The following is an 8632-nucleotide window of genomic DNA, read 5'->3' as shown; positions in this document are numbered from 1 at the left end:
TTATTTTATTCTTATGATAATTTCTTGCTTACAAACGTCTTAATAAGTAGATGATTATAATTGAAGGATGAACAGAGACTATAAATACTACCATGTGTTTAAGTACAAAATCTGTTTGTGTTCAGAGAAGGTAAGTATAATGAATAATCTAAGGAAAATGAAATAAAGTCTGTTAAAAGTGCAGTGTTGTCAGGAAACAGAAGGAAGCGAGGCCAGGTAGCATGAATGAATGATTTCTTTTCTAATAGCTCATAACACACATCTGACACGCGCTAATCACGTGTTCTCTCATTCTCTATTTTCAATGCACTTCTACTCCCCCTAATGGTCACTTTAAGTATAACAACAACAGGTCACCACATGCAGTACAAACTAATTACACCTCAAATTAAACCCCACATTTTATCAAAATCACATTCCAAACTGCAAACACGTGATTTCTATTAAATAATATAATTCTAAATATTTTAATACCCTACTGTGTCTAAACAGAGGAGCGCTATAGGAACTCCTGTAGGGTTTACAATCACACACCACTTCGCTTGTCTTAACACCACCTGTTTTCAGCTTCGCGTCTGCATTTGAATCATTGAAGCCCCGCCTCTTTTGTGACGTCGGTATCTCTGATAGCGCCCTGGACTCGCTTTTATTGTCATGACAACTTTGTTGTGCTGCAGTTCAACACAAACATTTACTGACCACAGCAATGAAGCGCAAACAAACAGCTGAAATGTTTTTAATTGTTTTTAGTGATAAGCGTCAATGTTTTGAACAATCCGCTCTCCAAGACGCCAAAAAGATTTTCAGCCAGAAAGAGCGACTTTCAGAAGAAAGAAGGAGAAATAATGACAGATAATAAGACGGGTAACAGCTACAGCTGCTTCTCCTGCTGTCAACTTTATTCAACTTTATTGTCATTGTACAGAGAACAAGTACAGAGACAATGAAATATAGTTATCATTTAGTTCCTAAAACCACATTAAATATCAATCTGTCATGCAGGAAATATAAAATGATTTTGTACTGACTGAGTAATGCAGCACTTATAAAATATTTGTACTACAACATTGTGTGTGTTTAAGACTGGTGCAGTTTTGCATGACTCTGTTCTGTTCACTGTTTTAACTAGAAGTTTATAATGATTTCTGTTTAACTTAAAGTTTGTTTTGTATTTTGTAGATAAATTTAACGTTGCCAAGTGCAGAGATAAAAAAGGCAACATCAGAAGGCCAATGAATGCCTACATGGTTTGGGCGAGAAACAGCGCCCATCTTTTCCAAGGCCAATCCAAATAGCAGCTCTGCAGAGATCAGCATGCAGCTTGGGATCGCGTGGAACAAACTGAGTGAAGAACAGAAGAAACCCTACTACACTGAATCATGGAGGCTTAAACAGGAACACGAACAGTTGTTTCCTGGTAGGTGAACTTTCTTTATAGACAAATGGCAAAATAACAAAACAAACGCATCAATTCTGACACTTTTATTGTTTTTATGTTGCTTCTTACTCTTTAAATTCTTCTTTTCTATCATGTAGATTGGGTTTATAAACCGCTTCCAAAGAAGGGAAGGAGAAAAGGCAGTTTGCAGAGTAGTGACTCACAGAGGAGACCTGATCATCAACCAAACCACCACATAGTCATGAACATGCCAGAAGAAGTACCAGTCCATGACCTCGTGCCTGAAGTTAGTGATCAGTTCCCCGGCCTTAGCCACCAAGAACTGCTGTCTCCTAAAGACATCTGCTTTGATCCTCCTCTTTTCCCTTCTGTTTCTGAGTCGACTTTCTGCCAGACCAAGTGAGTTAGTAAACTGCATTGGAACAGTTTCAGAAGAATGACATGCAAATGAAGTTTTACTCTGCATCTTAAATAATCACCATAATCGCCACTCATTTACTTTAATATGCAGCTAAAATTGTGCACTTCTGTTTACAGCACCTGCTATGGGTCTGACTGTACAAGCAGTGAGGTTCAGCTCGAGGACGAGGAGGAAATCACTTTGCTCAACAACGACATCTTTTCCATGTTAAATGAGGAATATGGCTTTTTTAACCAGTCTGGAGCTCAGAATCATACTGAAGACCCCCACAACAGCACAGAGATCCTGGATTCTGTACCAGTGTTTGATATCGACAGCTTCGAGGATCTGTTGAAGCAACTTGAAGAAATGGAAAATGATTCAGGAATAGAGGAAGATGGTGAAATACGTACGTTTCATGTACTTTAGTGTGCATGTTGTTTCACCATCTTTAATTTATAATAAATTAAAATTTAAAGTTTTATTTAAAGGAATAAAGATTTTCAATTCAAATCATGTCCAATGTCTCTTCATCACAGAGAGCATTCAATCACTTTCCTGAAATCCACTTTAGTAAATTCAGTGATGTTTGATGTCCTTAAAGAGAAGGAATCGCTTTGGGCGTGACCAACTACGGAAGCTCCTATGACACTACATCTGTATTATCAGGTTGACCTGTCTGTCCCCCTCTTACAATGTCATTCACACTTTCTTCCTCTCACATCAAGCTCTCTCAGCATATCCAGTTTTTAATGAGTTCAGGGTGGTTGCATCTCACCCATGTCCTTCTTCATATGGAGGAACCATCTCGGGACCCTCACCTGATGTTCATCGCGCGCATGGGCCCTGTAACCGCAATGGACAAAAAGCATTTAGAATAAGAGACTCAAGGGTATGGCTCCACTGGGGGTCGAACCCAGGACCTTCTGCGTGTAAAGCAGACGTGATGACCGCTGCACTATGGAACCTGCTGCTGAGAAGGTTGATGTCTAATGTGCATAAATAGAAACATCTCTCTCAAAATCTAACTGGAAAAATATAAATTAAACTTAGAAAATTCACTGACTTAAATGTCACAATCATCTCCACTGTTTTGAACGTGTTAAGCTCCAGGTTTTTATGACTGCACCATGTCTTTCAGGCCTTTCTTCACTGAAGCAGGGTCGTTGGCTGGAAACTGATTTTTCAGCTTTTTAGAGTAGCTCCTCTTAGACACTCTATGAGGATCAATAATGAGGATTAATCTTCCTCATATTAATAATTTAATCATGTACTACAGAATTTGAAAGTAACTTGTAATCCTGTCAACTGAGATCAGAAAGCTGAGGGTACATTGGGAAGAAGTTTCCCAAAACTGGATAGTTGCAATCGTAAAAACATTTTGCCTGAATTGATATTTCTGCTCATTAATGCTGTTTAGTTGACTGTGTGGTTCCATTATGTAGTAGTCATCACATCTGCTTTACATGCAGAAGCTCCTGAGTTCAACCCCCAGTGGAACCATGCAGCTGGCGAACCTGAATGAGGTTTATGTTTTTGTGACCAGTTATGTTAAGAAAGCGAAGATATTCCCTCAAATTTTAACACAATTCTGCAAATAAAAATACCAGGTTAACCTTTTTCTGCATTGTGCTTTTAACAGCATTGGACAAAAAGCATTCCACAAGTAGAATCAGACTCAAGGGCATGGTTCTACTGGGGTTCGAACCCAGCACATTCTGCGTGCAAAGCAGACATGATGACCACTACACTATGGAACCTGTATATCTCTAAACATCTCTTTTAAAATCTCAGTGGAAAAATATGAATTAAACTTAGAAAACTCACTGACTCAAATGTTCCCAGGTTTTGCCCAATAATAGTTTTAGCCATGCAAATGAGTTTATTACTGCTGCTGACATTACTGAGTAAAATGCCGCTTCCTCAGAAGACCACACACAGTAGGCTCATGACCACCGAGTGATAGATCTCCAGCATCTTAATGCACTTAATGCAAAATATACAAATAAAAAAAAAAACAGGTTCCATGTAGTGATTTATAACTTCTGCTTTACATGCAGGAGGTTCTGGGTTTGACTCCCAGTGGAATCATGTATAAAACAAATATTATGTAAGAGTGTTTCTTCTTCTTTTAAACCATAGCGTGGTTGTGATCACCTCTGCTTCACACACAAAAGTGGCCGTAAAACTTTAAGAAGAGAAACAAAAGCTGAGTCCCATGTGCTAGGTGGCCAAGAGTTTTAAATAAAAAATAAAATGAAAGTAAATATAAAATAAACCGTATCCTGCTAGCGGGAAAGAAATTCCACCATTAGGTCCCTTAACTGGTTCCATTGTGTAGTGGCTAACATGATTTTCAAAGCCCTTATTCTCACTCTGGATGTATACAGTTCTTGAAAAGTGGGCAGGGGGACACCGATAAAACTTGATTAAAGTTTATATATTATAAATTGTTAGTCAATCCTGAAAATAAATGAACAGTTTTGCATGTTTCTGCATTTTGCTTGTAACAGAAATTGAGAAAAAGCATTCCAAAATTAGAAGCCAAGGCTCCAATGGGGCTCGAACCCAGGACCTTCTGCATGTAAAGCAGACGTGATGACCACTACACCATGGAACCTGTTGCTGACAAGCCTGATGTCCAATGTGTATAAATAGAAACATTTTTTAGATTTTTCTCAAACAAAAATAAAAATACAAGTAAATCCTGCTAGTAGGAAAATAAAATCAGAGGCTCAAGAGCATATCTCCACTGTGGGTCAAACCCAAGACCTTCTGCATATAAAACAGACATGATGACCACTACACTCCAGTATTAACAATCAATGATTGTTTCTTCCAATGTTATAAATCACTATATACTGCTCCTTTATCTGCTGACACTTCAACATTAGAGGCCTTTTTCAAAATGTATGTATTCCTACAATAAGTGTGGGTACAGCATTACAATTGGATGAGTTTATATCTGATACAGAAATAGCCTTAGCAAGTCTGCCTTCTGGTAAATCACCTGGACCAGGATACAAAAATCTTAGCAAAAACTCTGACCTGCCGTCTGGAGAAAGTTCTGCCTTGTGTTATTTTACCTGAACAAACAGTCTTCATCAAGAACAGATACTCTTCTTGTAATATTGGGCGCATGTTGAATGTTATATATAACCCATCTCTATCTGACACTTCTTTAGAGGTGGAGGAGCAGAAGGTGGAGGAGCAGAAGGTTGAGGAGCAGAAGGTGGAGGATCAAAAAGAACAGGCTGAAGTCCTTTGGACTTTTGGAGACTTTAGAGAATGTGAGAAAATGTATAACTGTGTGTAGATAATCAGGTAAAATATTATTTATGAGTGTGACTTTTTTATTTATTAGTCTGAGTGTGACTGATTATCACGAATCACACAGCACAACTTACTCAAAAGTCTAATGCAGAATGCTTCCTGTTTTTTTTTAACCTAAAGAAATGTAAATGAAGTGATGAACACACTGGATGTTGTTCTGTAGACAGTCACACTGCTGCTGAGAAATCTGGACTGTACTGTGGATGACGGACGTGTCTGAGCGTTCCTGAGATTTGGGACTGTCCTCACTGCACACGTCATTTATAACTACTGATCCTTACATTTTCCTTCTTTCTCAGTAACTTGGGGTTTCCTCCCCATACTCAGCTGGAGTATTTTCTGAATGTGGAGAGCTCTGATATTGCGAACCTCTAACATGTTTGATGTGCATTCTTTGCTTTGTGTTTCTGCTCGCTGTCCCGTACAGGTCATGATGAAGAACGGACGCTTAAAAGGCTTCGGGTATGTGACGTTTTCATCTCCTGATGAGGCTTGAGTAGACATCATGGAGATGAACGACAGGGTGCTGGGCAGCAGGACTGTGTACTTAAGTCCCTCTCAGACCACCCAGGGACGAAGTCATGGCATGAAGGTAGAAACCATCTCGCCTTCAAAACCCTGCCCAGAACCAAGACCCAACGCCAACAAGAACATCCATCCACAGAGTGAGTCAAAGCCGTCCGATTAGTTTTGTGTTAAGTGCAGTTAAAGATTCAAAACAGAAGAGAACTTTTCATGTTAGCAAAATGTACCTTCTGATTGGATGCTAACATGAGATGATTGTCTGCATCTACAGATGTTCCAGTTGCAGATCCTGGAAAAGAAAACCAGCAGCAGTGGAACAGGCGATTCACACCACAGCCTCTCAGACTGGACACACAGGAACTATTCTGATTCTATTTCCAGTGTGTTTTATAGAGACCTTCATGATCTGGAGCAGGTTTTGGTCACAGCTGTGTTTGGTCACATGTAATAACTGGTTTAATACTGAGTGATTGATCAGTGTGTATTATTAAAGTCAGCAATGCAAACACACACATGCACTCAAACATTGGATGCTGAATTTGTTCTGTTTTCTGTAGGAATGAGGATTAGATCCTCTATTATACCAGAACCAGTGTACACTTGCAGCAAGTTTCTGCTCTCGGAAAAAATGACCTTTAAATAAAAGTGCTTCATTGTTCATTCACCAGTGATAAAAGAACACCGCTGTTCTGTTTATATTATGGGATACAGACAGTGCTTGTTATTTCTCATGGTTTTCTACATGAGAGTGATGTAATGCTCATGTTTTTGCTTTCTGTATCTCCTCACTCACTCCTACAGGTGGTACTGCACAATGGACGGTCCAAAGGCTTTGGATTTGTCTGATATTCCTCTCTGGATAAAGACACTAATGCCATCAGAGAGTTGAATGGAAAGCTGGTGAGCAGGAGGTCACTGTGTATCACTATGGCTGAGCAGTGGACAGAGAGCAGCCGCCACACCAAGCCCTACCTCCATCCATCCAGGAACATGCAGTGGTTCCATCTACAGCGTAAGTCATACTGTCCTCATAATGTCCTACAAAACTTTACTAAACACACACACTGTGTACCGGTCAAACACACACATTATGTAAAGTAACACATCTCTGTTTTTCTCTTTCAGGTCATCATGCTGTCGTTCTGCTCCACTGAATTCATCATTTTATTTATTTTGCTTTTATTTATTATTTCTTTCTCTTTTTTACAGAAATAGTTTTATTACTGTAAATAAATATGTAAATAACTAACAGTAATGAAGGTGTTTCATTAGTGATCATTCATAAAATTCCCTCTTAATACATGAGAACTTTCATTAGAACTGAAAGAGACGGCGCTGTGAAAAGAGAACAGTAATAACAGAGTTGTGTTCGTGAAAACCCTGAAACAGATCATGTAAATACACTACTCTGACGCTGACACCATTTATTTAATGGATGAATAAAATTGATCTGAAATAAATTCAAATATTTAAGCTGTAATACTGCACTGTATTTAACTTATTATTATTATTATTATTATTATTATTATTATTATTATATATTGTTATAATTTTAAATGTATTGATAATTTTATTTTGAAACTTTATATTTTGATGTTTTATTTCAGTTAATAAAATTTTTATTGTATTTAATTTGTGTCGGTTTATGTTCTAATCTCTAATATACACTAAAAGCCTTTATATTTATAAATGTGTATTTAAATCACACATATTAAAAAATTAATAATATGTAAAAAGATCTAATATCTACCAAAGAAAAATCACTAGGTTAGAAAGGTTTAAGGTTTAAGGTCTAAGGTTTAGAGAGATTTTTCAAACCAGAAGATCGAAGAAAACTAAGCAGATTGCTGAAATGAAGGAGAAGCTGGAGCACATGGAGAAAGTAGAGAAAGACTTGGATGCATTTTCTCTTCTAATGATAGAGAAGATAACAGAAGAGAAAGAAGAGAAAGCCATTCTGCTACAGACGGTGCAAAAGCTGGAGGCTACTTTGGCTTCTGAGCGAAAACAGCAAGAACAGGACATAACTGAGAGAAGCCAGAGCTGGGCGAGAGAACAAAAACAACTGGAGGAACGTGTTGCTCAGCTTGAGTTTATTTTGGAGCAGACCACCATGAAGCTACAGTCTTCCTTGAAAATCCATGAGGAACTGGAGAAAACTGTAGACTGTGAGAGAGAGAGCTGGACAAGAGAACAAACGAAAGTGGAGAAACATGTTGCTCAGCTTGAGGTCACTTTGGAACAGACCACCATGGAGCTCCAGTCTTCCCTGAAAATCCATGAGGAACTGGAGAAAACTGTAGAATGTGAGAGAGAGAGCTGGAAGAGAGAACAAAAACGACTGGGGGAACATGTTGCTCAGCTTAAGATCACTTTGGAACAGACCACCATGGAGCTCCAGGATACTCAGAATCACTGTGAGAAAGAGAAAGAAAAAAATAGTGCAGAGCAGGAGAGAGATCATTTGATCAGAGAGAAAGAGCGACTGGAGGAACGTGTTGCTCAGTTTGAGCCCATGTTGGATTTTAAAGAAAAACAGGAGGATGAAAGAGAGAAAACTAAACTTGACATAGAGGAGAGGAACAACTTACAGCTTCAGACCACCAGGGGGCTCCAGGATAGCCAGAATCTCTGTGAGGAAGAAAAGAAGACTTCAGAGAATAAAACAGATCATTATATGAGGGTCCGAGAGCGATGGGAGGAAATTGTTGCTCAGCTGAGACAAGAAAACATTCAAAAGCAAAGGAGAAATAGAAAAAAAAGAAGACGACAAGAGAAACAGAGAGTCTGAACATGCCTTTTTCCTCTTTCTGTTTCTCTTATGGCTATTTATGATAGTTTTACACTTATAGTCAATAGTATAAAGCTGAGTGTAAAGCTATTGTATCTTGTAGATCGTCTCGTCTTTTGATCATTTTTTATTTCTGTCTTGTCAAATCTTTTTTTTAATCTTTTTTTAAATCTTGATTTTAATC

General features: G+C 38.3%; 3 non-coding genes across 3 annotated transcripts; all 3 read right to left on the bottom strand.

Moving 5' to 3' along the window:
- Positions 1 to 2694: 2694 nt before the first annotated feature.
- trnav-uac lies at positions 2695 to 2767 on the bottom strand. The gene has a single exon. It is a non-coding gene; the product is annotated as a tRNA-Val (tRNA).
- Positions 2768 to 3486: 719 nt separating this feature from the next.
- On the bottom strand, positions 3487 to 3559 carry trnaa-ugc. Its single transcript has one exon. It is a non-coding gene; the product is annotated as a tRNA-Ala (tRNA).
- Positions 3560 to 4346: 787 nt separating this feature from the next.
- On the bottom strand, positions 4347 to 4419 carry trnav-uac. Its single transcript has one exon. It is a non-coding gene; the product is annotated as a tRNA-Val (tRNA).
- Between the last annotated feature and the right edge of the window lie 4213 nt (positions 4420 to 8632).

This window comes from Silurus meridionalis, chromosome 4, assembly GCF_014805685.1.
Source record: "Silurus meridionalis isolate SWU-2019-XX chromosome 4, ASM1480568v1, whole genome shotgun sequence".
Classification (NCBI taxonomy): domain Eukaryota; kingdom Metazoa; phylum Chordata; class Actinopteri; order Siluriformes; family Siluridae; genus Silurus; species Silurus meridionalis.
The sequence above is the reverse complement of the archived record's forward strand: the minus strand, read 5'-3'. Positions and strand labels throughout refer to the sequence as shown.